We start from the raw sequence: 14473 nt of genomic DNA on the forward strand, positions 1-14473 counted from the left end.
ATCATTGTATTACACTATTGGTTGTATATTAGTTAAGAAGAAAGATCTGTGCTCAAGAGGAATTCCTAACACGTGGAGATGAGAAATCAAAATATAAAATACAAACCCCCAAATAGCCAGAGTTTAAAATGAGATCATTTTTGCAACACCAGAAATGAATCAGAAACATGTATGCTCCAAGTATGAAGGCAGAATGTTATACCTGGAGCTCAGCTCTTACAGAGTCAAGGCAAGTTTTGGGAGATGGGATATACTAATACGATTGCTTGAAACTAAGGGCTTGGGTATAAAAGGAGGTATAAAACAACTATTGTGCAGCTGGATAAGGAGACTACAAAGAAGTCAGTATGCTTCCTGGCTTTCTCATTAGATCACCAGAGTCTGAGACACTCTTGTATTATATATTACATATTATATATTATATATGCAGGGCCCATAGAGTTGGGTGAAGAACAACAAAAATTCAAAATCACAAGACAGAAAAAAAGAAAAGTTGGAAAAGGCAAATAAAAATAAAAACAATTCTAACAACAAAAAATCTTTCACTCAGAATATGTGCCTAAACACATTTTGGGGAAAATAAGTTCTGCTAATGAGGAAAAACAAAGTAAACAATTAGCTTTGAATTCATTCAGGATGTAATAAATGTATAGCACAATCTTCCAAAGACTAAGGATGGTTAGGATGCTCCTATAAATTAATAAATTTATAATAAATAAATAATAAATTAATTAATAATAATTACTGAAATGCTTGATAAATTAAGAAAAATGAACAAGGTAACCATAAAAAAATGAGTGTATAAAATAGATCAAGCACAGATATTTGAAATAAGACATAAAGCTACATAATTTTATAACCAATAAGGAGATAGTTTCCAGACCTCACATTAAAGAGAGAAAAAGTGTACTGGAAGGTCACATTTAAGAACCCATGCAGATGTTAATGCAGACAAACAAAGGGCTACCATTTTCAAAGTGCAATCTTGAGACATGAATAACAGATTGAGTGGCTAAACTTAGACATGATAAAGTTTCCAGAGCAAAAGAATGGAGAGAATAATGAAGAAACAGTATTTGAAGAGATTTCAGCAAAAATGTTTCAGAATTCAAAACAGACCTAAGTCCTTAAATGGTTAAGAAAAAAAAAAATGCATTCCACTTAAGGAGCACAAAAAAATAAACATAAATGTACACTCAAGCAAATGGAGTATTTTCCATTACTGAAGAATATATGAATCTTTGGATAAAAAATGTATCCTGATAACAGAATAGGATAAATAAAAATTCTCAATGAATGTAAATTCTTAACAATTATCTCTTCGACTGTTGTCTTTTCTCCATCCTCTACATTTCACTGTGTCTAGACCTTGTGGGTCTTTTATTCAAAGTGTAGTCGATCAACTTATGTCCCTTAATTACCCTTTCAGATGTTTTTCTTTTTCACTCTTCACCATGTGATAGACTTTTACATGACTATATTGTAATTGTACATTTATTCTATGACTAACACACCAGGTTAACATTTATCCCATCTGCCTGATTTTTCTTTTTTTAATTTTAATGACTTTATTTTTTCCTTCCTAAGAGTTTAAAGTTGATTCTTCCTATACACATTGTTCTTGGTTCATTAGGGTGCTCTTTCTGTTTCATACATAGGATTTGTGATTTTTTTTTTCCATTGGGCTCCATGCCCAGCATGGAGCCCAACACAGGGCCCAAACTCACAACCTGAGATCAAGACCTAAGCTGGGGCACCTGGGTGGCTCAGTTGGTTAAGTGTCTGACTTCAGCTCAGGTCGTGATCTCAGGGTCTTGGGATCCAGCTTGCATCAGACTCCTTGCTTAGTGGGGAATCTGCCCCTCCCCCCACTGTGCGCGCTCTCTCTCTCTCTCTCTCTCTCAAATAAATAAAATCTTAAAAAAAAAAAGACCTGAGAGGCGAAAGATGGTGGAGGAGTAGGGGACCCTATTTCAACTGGTCCCCAGAATTGAGCTGGATATCTACCAGACTGGTCTGAGAACCCACAAAACCAGCCTGAGATGTAAGAAGATCTGGATCTCTACAAACAGAATATTGCAGGCGGTTGGTTTTGAGGTACGAAGTGGGGAGCCCTGATTCTGCAGGCAGATTTTGGAGGATAAACGGCAGCGGGAGGGTGCCTGGCCGTGGGGATCCTACACCACTGGTGAGCGACAGCCTCGCATGCTGGGGATGGGGCACAGACTTGCAGACCGGTAGCGGAGGGGAAAGGACTTTAGGGCAGTCCCCGGGGCAGAAACCCACAGCGGAGGGGTCGCACCTGCGAACTGGGGGCAGCTGGCAGTTTTAGAAGCACAAAGGGCAGAGACGAGCTCCGACCTGGAGGCAGGACTGGGGGTGCCGCGGAGGGGCGCACAACCCAGGCCACTGCAGTTTATAGCAGCACGGACAGAAACGGAGACAGTGTGGCCTGGAGAGCTCACTGAAGAACAGACTGCGATCTCTCTGCTCTGAGGCAGAGGGTTGGAAATGGTCTCTTCTGCTCTGACTTGTGGAAGAGACGTGGGAAGACGCCAGGGAGAGCCGCCAGAGAACAAAAGCCCCAAAAACTGATTCCCGCTGAGCCCATCCCCCACCACAGGGGGGCAGGGCAACTCCGCCCAAACAGGGTTGCCTGAGTAACAGCACGGCAGGCCCCTCCCGCAGAAGACAGGCTGGGAAAACAAGAGGCCTGCAACCCTAAGGTCCCAAGAAAACAGGTGCATCTTGCTTGGGTTCTGGTCAATAATTTGGACTCTATACATTTCCTCAAACACCCATCAACAGAATGACTAGGAGGAGGAGCCCCCAAAATAGAAAATACTCAGAGATCATGACTTATGCTGCAGATTTACAAATGGATGCAGATATAACCAAGATGTCAGAGATGGAATTCAGGCTAGCAATTGTGAAGACAATGGCTAGAATGGAGAAATCAATTAATGGCAACATAGAGTCTCTAAGGGCAGAAATGAAAGCTGAACTGGCAGAACTTAAAAATGCTATCAATGAGATCCAATCCAATCTAGATAATCAAACAGCTAGGGTAACTGAGGCAGAAGAACAAATAAGCGACCTGGAAGACAATATAATAGATGAAAAGGGAAAAGAGGAGGCCAGGGAAAAACAACTCAGAATCCATGAAAATAGAATCAGAGAAATAAGTGACACCATGAGGCGTTCCAATGTCAGAATAATTGGAATCCCGGAGGGAGTGGAGACAGAGAGAGGACTAGAAGATATATTTGAGCAAATCGTAGCTGAGAACTTCCTTAATCTGGGGAATGAAACAAACATTTGCGTCCTAGAGGCAGAAAGGACCCCTCCCAAGATCGAGGAAAACAGGCCAACACCCCGGCATGTAATAGTAAAACTGGCAAATCTTAGAACCAAGGAAACCATCTTAAGGGCAGTTAGGGGGAAGAGATTCCTTACGTACAAAGGGAGGAACATCAGAATAACATCAGACCTATCCACAGAGACCTGGCAAGCCAGAAAGGCCTGGCAAGACATATTCAGGGTACTAAATGAGAAGAACATGCAGCCAAGAATACTTTATCTGGCAAGGCTGTCATTTAGAATGGATGGGGAGATGCAGAGCTTCCACGACTGGCAGAAACTGAAAGAATATGTGATCACTAAGCTGGCCCTGCAAGAAATATTAAGGGGGGGTTCTATAAAAGGAGAAAGACCCCAAGAGTGATCTACAACAGAAAGTTACAGGGACAATCTATAAAAACAACATCTTCACAGGCAACATGATGACAATTAATTCATATCTTTCAATAATCACTCTCAACATGAATGGCCTAAACGCTTCCATAAAACGGCACAGGGTTGCAGATTGGATAAAAAGACAGGACCCATCCATATGCTGCCTATAAGAGACTCATTTTGAACCTAAAGATACATCCAGACTGAAAGTGAAGGGATGGAGATCCATCTTCCATGCCAGCGGACCTCAAAAGAAAGCTGGGGTAGCAATTCTTAGATCAGACAAATTAGATTTTAAACTAAAGTCTGTAATTAGAGACACAGAAGGACACTATATCATTCTTAAAGGGTCTATCCAACAAGAAGATCTAACAATTGTAAATATCTATGCCCCCAACAAGGGAGCAGCCATCTACATAAGCCAACTGTTAACCAAAATAAAGAGTCATATTGATAACAATACGTTCATTGTAGGAGACCTCAATACTCCACTCTCAGCAATGGACAGATCATCTAAGCAGAAAAACAACAAGGAAACAAGAGCTTTGCATGATACACTGGACCAGATAGACCTTATAGATATTTACAGAACATTCCACCCTAAAACAACAGAATACTCATTCTTCTCGAGCGCACATGGAACTTTCTCCAGAATAGACCACATACTGGGTCACAAATCAGGTCTCAACTGATACCAAAAGATTGAGATTATTCCCCGCATATTCTCAGACCACAGTGCTTTAAAACTGGAACTCAATCACAAGAAAAAATTTGGCAGAAATTCAAACACTTGGAAGCTAAAGACCACTCTCCTCAAGAATGTTTGGGTCAACCAGGAAATCAAAGAAGAACTTAAACAATTCATGGAAATCAATGAGAATGAAAACACATCAGTCCAAAACCTATGGGATACTGCAAAGGCGGTCCTACAGGGGAAATACATAGCCATCCAAGCCTCACTCAAAAAAATAGAAAAATCCCGAATTCACCAACTAACTCTACACCTTAAAGAACTAGAGAAAAAGCAACAAACGATGCCTAAGCCATGCATTAGAAGAGAAATAATTAAAATTAGAGCAGAAATCAATGAATTAGGAACCAGAAACACAATAGATCAGATCAATGAAACTAGAAGTTGGTTCTCTGAAAGAATTAATAAGATTGATAAACCACTGGCCAGACTTATTCAAAAGAAAAGAGAAAGGACCCAAATTAATAAAATTATGAATGAAAGGGGAGAGATCACGACTAACACCAAGGAAATAGAAACAATTATTAGAAATTATTATCAACAACTATATGCCAATAAACTGAGCAATCTGAATGAAATGGAGGCCTTCCTCAAAACCTATAAGCTGCCAAGACTGAAACAGGAAGAAATTGACAACCTGAATAGGCCAATAACCAGTAACGAGATTGAAGCAGTGATCAAAAACCTCCCAAAAAACAAGAGTCCAGGACCTGAAGGATTCCCTGGGGAATTCTACCAAACATTCAAAGAAGAAATAATACCTATTCTACTGAAGCTGTTTCAAAAAACAGAAACAGAAGGAAAACTTCCAAACTCATTCTATGAGGCCAGCATTACCTTAATCCCCAAACCAGGCAAAGACCCCATCAAAAAGGAGAATTTCAGACCGATATCCCTGATGAATATGGATTCCAAAATCCTCAACAAAATCCTAGCTAATAGGATCCAACAATACATTAAAAGGATCATCCACCACGACCAAGTGGGATTTATCCCTGGGATGCAAGGGTGGTTCAACATTCGCAAATCAATCAATGTGATAGAGCACATTAATAAGAGGAGGGAGAAGAACCATATGGTCCTCTCAATTGATGCAGAAAAAGCATTTGACAAAATACAACATCCTTTCCTGATTAAAACTCTTCAGAGTATAGGATAGAGGGAACATTCCTCAAGTTCATAAAATCCATCTATGAAAAACCCACAGCGAATATCATCCTCAATGGGGAAAAGCTGAGAGCCTTTCCCTTAAGATTAGGAATACATCAAGGATGCCCACTCTCACCACTATTGTTCAACATAGTACTAGAAGTCCTAGCAACAGCAATCAGACAACAAAAAGAAATAAAAGGTATTCAAATTGGCAAAGAAGAAGTCAAACTCTCTCTTTTCGCAGACGACATGATACTTTATGTGGAAAACCCAAAAGACTCCACCCCCAAATTACTAGAACTCATCCAGCAATTCAGTAATGTGGCAGGATACAAAATCAATGCACAGAAATCAGTTGCTTTCTTATACACTAACAACGCAACTGTAGAAAGAGAACTTAGAGAAATGATTCCATTTACAATAGCACCAAAAACGATAAGATACCTCAGAATAAACCTAACCAAAGAGGTAAAGGATCTATACTCTAGGAACTACAGAACACTCATGAAAGAAATTGAAGAAGACACAAAAAGATGGAAAAATATTCCATGCTCATGGATCGGAAGAATAAACATTGTTAAAATGTCTATGCTACCCAGAGCAATCTATACCTTCAATGCCATCCCGATCAAAATTCCAATGACATTTTTCAAAGTGCTGGAACAAACAATCCTAAAATTTGTATGGAACCACAAAAGACCCCAAATCGCCAAGGAAATGTTGAAAAAGAAAAACAAAGCTGGGGGCATCTCGTTGCCCGATTTCAAGCTATAGTACAAAGCTGTGATCACCAAGACAGCATGGTACTGGCACAAAAACAGACATATAGACCAATGGAACAGAATAGAGAACCCAGATATGGACCCTCAACTCTATGGTCAAGTAATCTTCGACAAAGCAGGAAAAAATATGCAATGGAAAAAAGACAGTCTCTTCAATAAATGGTGCTGGGAAAATTGGACAGCCACATGCAGAAGAATGAAACTTGACCATTCTCTAACACCATTCACAAAGATAAACTCAAAATGGATGAAAGACCTCAATGTGAGACAAGAATCCATCAAAATCCTAGAGGAGAACATAGGCAGTAACCTCTTTGACATCGCCCACTACAACTTCTTTTAAGATACATCTCCAAAAGCTAGTGAAACAAAAGCAAAAATGAACTTTTGGGACTTAATCAATATAAACAGCTTCTGCACAGCAAAGGAAACGGTCAACAAAACAAAGAGGCAACCCACAGAATGGGAGAAGATATTTGCAAATGACACTACAGATAAAGGGCTGGTATCCAAGATCTATAAAGAACTTCTCAAACTCAACACCCAAAAAACAAATAATCAAGTCAAAAAGTGGGCAGAAGAGATGAACAGACACTTCTCTGAAGAAGACAGACATACAAATGGCTAATAGACACATGAAAAAATGTTCATCATCATTAGCCATCAGGGAAATTCAAATCAAAACGACATTGAGATACCACCTTACACCAGTTAGAATGGCAAAAATGGACAAGTCAAAAAACAACAAATGTTGGAGAGGTTGTGGAGAAAGGGGAACCCTCTCACACTGTTGGTGGGAATGCAAGTTGGTACAGCCACTCTGGAAAACAGTGTGGAGGTTCCTCAAAAATTTAAAAATAGAGCTACCCTATGACCCAGCAATTGCACTCCCGGGTATTTACCCCAAAGACACAGATGTAGTGAAAAGAAGGGCCATATGCACCCCAATGTTCATAGCAGCAATGTCCGCAATAGCCAAACTGTGGAAAGAGCCGAGATGCCCTTCAACAGATGAATGGATAAAGAAGATGTGGTCCATATATACAATGGAATATTACTAAGCCATCAGAAAGGATGAATATCCAACTTTTACATCAACATGGATGGGACTGGAGGAGATTATACTAAGTGAAATAAGTCAAGCAGAGAAAGTCAATTATCATATGGTTTTACTTATTTGTGGAACATAAGGAATAGCATGGAGGACATTAGGAGAAGGAAGGGAAAAATGGGGGGTGGGGAATTGGAGGGAGAGATGAACCATGAGAGACTCTGGACTCTGAGAGACAAACAGGGTTTTAGAGGGGAGGGGGGATTGGTTAGCCCAGTGATGGGTATTAAGGAGGGCACGTACTGCATGGAGCACTAGGTGTTATATTGAAAACAATGGATCGTGGATCACCACATCAAAAACTAATGATGTATTGTATGGTGACTAACATAACATCATAAAATTAAAAAAAAAAAATACCAGTTACAAAAAAGGCAAAACAAAAAACAAAAAACCCGAGCTGAGATCAAGAGTTGGATGCTTAACTGACTGAGCCACCCAGGCACCCTGACTTTGTGATTCTTTAATAGAAGCACTAATTTCATTTGTCTCTTCAGTAACTTTTGTTAGACTGTTTTATCATTTACTTTTTTCCAGGATTAAGGGGAAATATTAAGAGTTACCAAATAAAAGAACAATGAAATACATAGGAACAATAATTCAAGTGCCAGTGACTTCTCATCAGCAAGAGAGGGTCTGAAGATACAACCTACTACCTTAATTTGCCAAAGAGGTAAGCTGTTGTTCTAAAATGTACCTTCAAGGGGCGCCTGGGTGGCTCAGTCATTAAGTGTCTGCTTTCGGCTCAGGTCATGATCTCAGGGTCCTGGGATCGAACCCCGCGTTGGGCTCCCTGCTCAGCGGGAAGCCTGTTTCTCCCTCTCCCACTCCTCCTGCTTGTGTTCCTCTCTCGCTGTGTCTCTCTCTGTCAAATAAATAAGTAAAATCTTAAAAAAAATAAAATAAGTAAAATGTATCTTCAAGAACTCTCTTGAATGAATGACGGCAAAGACATTATTGGACATACAGATAAGGAGGGTATTGAAACCTACAGATCCTCAGTACACTATTAAAGTATATTCCTCAATAGAATAAGCGTGAATCAGAGGGTTTTTTTTTAAATACAAAAATAATATTGACACAAATAATTTTGACACATCACTTGAAAACATATGCTGGTAAATTTTATGACCTATGGATTATAGAATAATTATTTTGGTATTTTAAAGGGGCAAGATGAAATCTAAAAATAGTAAGTAAACAAGGAAGGGATGTTTGATAGGTAATGAGTACTAAATTTCCTTGATGAGAATTGAAACCCCAAATGACTTTAAATTTGTTAGAATAATTTACTAAACTTGGATATTACCAATTAATGAAAATCATCAAAAACAGACATAAAATCTATAGTTTTCAAAATTATAAGGCAAATAAAAGAAACTGAAAGCATTGTCAATCCAGGAGCAGGCAGAAGGGGAAAAAAAAGAAATAAAAAAGCAAATAAGATTTGATAAACAGAAATACAAAAAAAAGCTGGCATTAATAAATCTATATATATTACTGCATTATACATAAATATAAGTCACTAAAAGATAGAGTTAATCATATTAGATGAAAATCAGAAAATCAATTTACAAAATCTTACAAGAATCATACCTAAACCACCCAAACATAAATCCAAACTCTTCTCTTTCTGTCTCTCTCTGTCTGTCTCTCTGTCTATCTGTCTCTCTCTCTCTCTCTCTCACACACACACACACACATATACACACACACAAAGTTTAAAAAGAATTATTGAAAAAACATGTTCTTGGCACATAGAAACTAGTAGTGGCCATAGTAATATCATTCCAAAGCATTTATCGGAACAGAGGAGATACTGTACAATACTAATGGGAAAAAAATCCACCAACAAGATAAAATTCAGGATCTATTTCCTAAAAAAGACTTGGCAAACTTCAAATAGAAAGGAACTTTAATCTGAAAAAATATTTACAAAACCTATAGAAACATGACATTTAATTAATGAAATATTAGAAGCTTTTTCTGAGCTAGGAGACAAGCCTACTCTGCTATCATAACATTATGTCTATTTAACATTGACTCAATAACTAGCGAGTATATAGGAAGAATAAAAAGTAAAAGGCATAAGAATTAAAATGGAGACTATAAAATGTCATTATTCACAAAAACACAATTATGTATGTAGAAATTTTTAAAAAATTATAGATAGGGTGCCTGGGTGGCTGAGTCAGTTAAGCGTCTGCCTTCAGCTCAGGTCATGATCCCAGGGTCCTGGGATGGAGCCCCTGCATCAGGCTCCCTGCTCAGTGGGAGTCTGCTTCTCCCTCTCCTTTTGCCCCTGTACCCTGCTCATGTTCTCGCTCTCTCTCTCTCGCATGCTTTCTCTCTCTCAAATAAATAAATAAAATCTTTAAAAAAATTATAGATAAACTCTTGAAATCAATGAGTGATTTTATAAAAACTCTGGATTCAAGGTCAATGGACAAAGTGAAGGATATTTATATGTGCATGTGTTTACAGATTAGATGATTTACAAAGTTCTAAATCTCTCCAGATTATCTATACTTTCAATGAAATTCAAATCAGAATCCCAGCAGGTTTTTTAATGTGTGGGGGTTAATAATCTTATTCTAAATGTTACATGAAAATGCAAATGTCAAGGATAGCCATGAAAATCTTGAGAAGAATGAGGAAGGAGTTATTCCATTGCCAGCACTTATCATAAAGCCACAGTAATTAAGTCAGTGTGGTATTGGGGCAAAGATAAACAGTCAGACCAAAGGAACAACTTGATTAACTCAGAAATTCAGAAACACACGCATGCACTTGTGCACCCCCACTCAAGCGCAAATATTTCTTACATAGAATTCAAACAAGGAAAAGATCATCTCATTATGTCATATTACACACACTGACCTGGATTCTTCTATTTCTTTTTGCATTTTTTAAATTTAAGAATAACACATTTTCACTTTAGTTATTGTTTAAAAAAAAAAACACTTCTCAAAAGTGACTTAAAAAGTAAAGAGAGCATTTAAATTTTTTAAATTTTATAGCGCAAATGTTTTCACTGAATATGGTGCCAGATACAAAACAGAGGTGAAAGAGAGAAGCTCTGTAGTAGTGGTTTTTACCATATTTCCACCAGCTATACTTTCATCCTAATTTTACGCAAACTAGTGATCACATAATCCCATTTAGGATCAAAGTGTTCCCCCAGGATGAGGACTACCATCCCTGAAGAGCAAGCTTGGAACACCAAATAAGAAAAAGCTAATCAGGGATCTCTACGAAGCTTCACAGATAAACAAAAAATAATAATGGAGTTTTATCAACTAGCTATAGGATTTCTCCCTGCTACTGATTAAGACCTCCCTCCTGGGCAGCATATAGATGGACCCCTAGTGTTCTCACTTCTCTGGTTGGAAGATATTTCTAAGATGTGGTAGGAGCAGATTGTGCAGCTGGGGAAGAAATGACAAGTCAAGGAAAATTGTGGAAGACCTCTGGCTCATGTTCTTCAATTGTAAAAAGAGGCAAATGGATTAGATGGCTCTTATGCACCTTTCAGTTAGATAGCATGAGTCACATGGTATCTGCCTCTCCCCATAAGTGTGACTGAGGAGGGCTTGTGACAGCATAGTGGTCAATAATACTGGTACTACTGAGATCCCCAGCATAATGGGAGAAAGAGGTCTCACAAAGGTGGCTTTTTCTTCTTTTTAAACCTGACGATTTCTGCCATCCTTCTGTCTTGCTCTTCTGTTACTCATCAACCAGTTTATCTACAATGATTTGTAAAAGGGGGATGCTATTTCTGGTATATCCCTTAAACTCGGCTTGAATGTACAGGAAAACTCACAGAGATGGGCAAATGAGTCACCTACTCCCTGAAGCAGGTTTGGTGGATGATGAGTCCCAGATATCCTTTCTAGCTTGACCAAGAGGACAGTACTCAGAGGTGCTCAGGAGGTATCTAGATGGGAGAGCTTTATACTCTGATCACCTAAAACACACCCATTGCCCAGAGGCATACCTGTGGCATCCAGGAAACACATTACAAAGTGTCTTCCCACCATTCTGTCTTCCCTACAGAGCAGTGTAAAACCTATGCAGAGTTCTCCAGCTCTGTTATCCGTGTGTGTGTGTGTGTGTGCACCTGCTTATGCAGAAAAGTGAGAACTCAGGAAGAATGGCATGAGTGATCCTACTCAGGAGGATGTTGGCATGAAAATGTAGCAGATACAAGTCATACTTGATGGCTTATGTCACATAGTACAAGCCTCAAGTATTCGGACTTTTTATGTACTTGATCTTCAAGTGTGCCTGCTTCCATGTCTCCTCTTGGAATGGTTTAAATGTTATGATGTAAGTGTGCCCCCATGGGGCTTGTTACGGCAGCACCTCAAAGGACTATATCCTCCCTAGGGAGTGAACAATCTCTGTCTGCTGAGAAGTGTTACTGTAAAGTGAATTATCAAAAATTTCCATCGCAAATATTTATTTTTACATGGAAACTCAGAGATTGAACCGTATTCCCTCAGTGCTTTCCTGTCTTCCTTTGATTACAAACTACCCCCTAAATACGTGTTCATTTTTTTAACGTTTCTTTTTCCATCCTACACTTAGAGAGGTAATTTTAATGCCTCTGTTCTACACCTTTAGGTGTTAGACTGAATTTAAATGGTGGATGGCCTTGCCCACCTCCACACATCTGAAGAAAAACACATAACCCTGATGACTCAGGCCACTTTAAATTCATGAGTATTCACATCAGTTTGGTCCTCGATGCCACCAGAACTCTGTTTCCCTAGTCTCCTCTCTAAGAGGATTTCCCCCCCATATTTTCTCTCTTTAACCTCCCAGGAGTCCTCCCACCCACAGTCCCAGCTACTGACTGACAGTCACTGAGAACGCAGAAGCTATCCGATGATAATTCACAATCTTAACTAAAATATTGACCAGGATCCTGGATCTGCATTCATTCCCAACTCCTCTGCTGTCACTGTGAAGTTACTGGCTTCGACCCTCATGAAGGACAGCCTGCCACTTAGGTTGTGAATCCCACCCCTCCTGCCTACTCAAGAACTTCCCTCCAGCAATTTGTCTCAAATGTCTTTGCTCTTATTCCCTTGAACACATCCAGTCAGCACGTGAAACTCTTTTTCTCAAAGACACTAATTATCTTGATTTTGCTAAACCCAATGACCAGTAGTTCTCTGTCCTTATCTGACTTGACCTGCCAGCACCATTTAACCCAGCCAACAGTGCTCTCTCTTCGAAACACTCCTTTCCTTCGACTCTCAAGATGTTCTGCTCCCCCTGTGGCCCTTCTACCTTCCTGGTGGCTCCTTCTCTGTCTCCTTGGTGGGTTTCTCCTCATTTCCCCAACCTCTGAACACTGACATTTTTCAAGGTTTATTCTTTATATCTATTTTCTGTCCACTTTCTATGGGGCCTCATCAGCCCCAAGGATTTCACTGCAATTTACATGCTGATAACACTTAAATTAGTGTGTCCCGCCAGGCCTCTTCCCAAATGCAGTGTTCCAGACTGAATGTTAGCCTAGTGCACATCAGTGTGGATCAGCAGTGCCCACTGACCTCTTATCTCAAGAGAGGAAATCCAACATCTTTAAAGAGACTTACAAGACTCCAATTATAATCTTCCCTCTCATGTCTTCCCTCTGTTGTTGAGAGAGTACCTGCTTTATGTAGAGGCTGATCCATAGTATACATTTAGAGATGCACTTCTAGACCCTTATGCCCTCTGTTCTCTCTTCCCTTCTTCTAGCTGTCTTTGGTGATTGCTATCAGTTTATATATGTTTTTGTATTGCTTATTAAACATTGAAAATGTACATTGTATGCTCAGATGTTGATAAAATTTAGTCTTAATTCCACAATTTGGATGAGAGTGTAAGAGTACAGGACCTAAGGTCTACCTGGGCTCTAAGCCCAACATCAACATTTATTTTTTTTTAAGATTTATTTATTTATTCTAGAGAGAGAGAGTGAGCAAGTGGGGGGAGGGGCAGAGGGAGCAGGAGAGAAGCAGACTCCCCACTGAGCATGGAGCCCAAGGCAGGCCTCAATGGAGGGCTTGACATGTGGGCTCCACGCGGGGCTCCAGGCTGGGCTCAATCCCAGCTCCATTGAGATCATGACCTAGCTGAAATCAAGAGCTGACTGCTTAACCCACTGAGCCATCCAGGTGCCCCCAAACCCAATATCAACATTTGTATACTAACTGCTATTTCTTTTCCATATATCTTATGATGTTTTATTCCTCTGTTCATTCCTTCATTACTGGCCCCTTTTTGTTAAATATTTTATAGTGCACTATTTAATTCTCTTGTTGTTTCTTTATACACACACACACACACACACAAATATATATTTTTGAGTTATTTTCTTAGGGGCTACCCCTGGGGATTATGATTAGCATTTTAATTTATAATAATATGGTTTAGGTTAATATCAACTTAATTTCAATAGATTACCAATTATTTGCTCTTTTATTGTTTCAACCATATTCTCTCCCTCCAGATGCTGCAGAGATGTTGGTTTCCACGATGACTGTGGGGCTATTGGTTTTTGAGGATATCGCAAAACTGGGGAGTTGGTGATGGAAACACAGCAAGTTGAACCACCCCAAAGCTCATGGTTCATAACAAGGTCAGCAGTTTTTCTTGCATGCACACTCCCCAGATTGTGCCTTTTTCCCCCCTGAGTTCTGAAAGAGTTGATTTCTACAAATTTGTCAGTGTACTTTTTTCTTTACGGAGCAGAGGATTTTCGGAGATCCTTACTACATTATTTCTATTGACCACTGCCTACATTTTTTTGAAGAAAAAGCATATTTCTTGTCTTCATAGATAGCATACAGCTGCTCTTGACATCATATAAGCTTAGATAAATGTAAAGAAACTTTTCTAGCCTTTCATATCTCTAACTCTTGTCTGTTTAGAAGCCTTATA

This window comes from Mirounga angustirostris, unplaced genomic scaffold (assembly GCF_029215605.1).
Source record: "Mirounga angustirostris isolate CCGP_5_RB_7025 unplaced genomic scaffold, mMirAng1.0.hap1 SCAF_12, whole genome shotgun sequence".
NCBI classification, from domain to species: Eukaryota; Metazoa; Chordata; class Mammalia; order Carnivora; family Phocidae; genus Mirounga; species Mirounga angustirostris.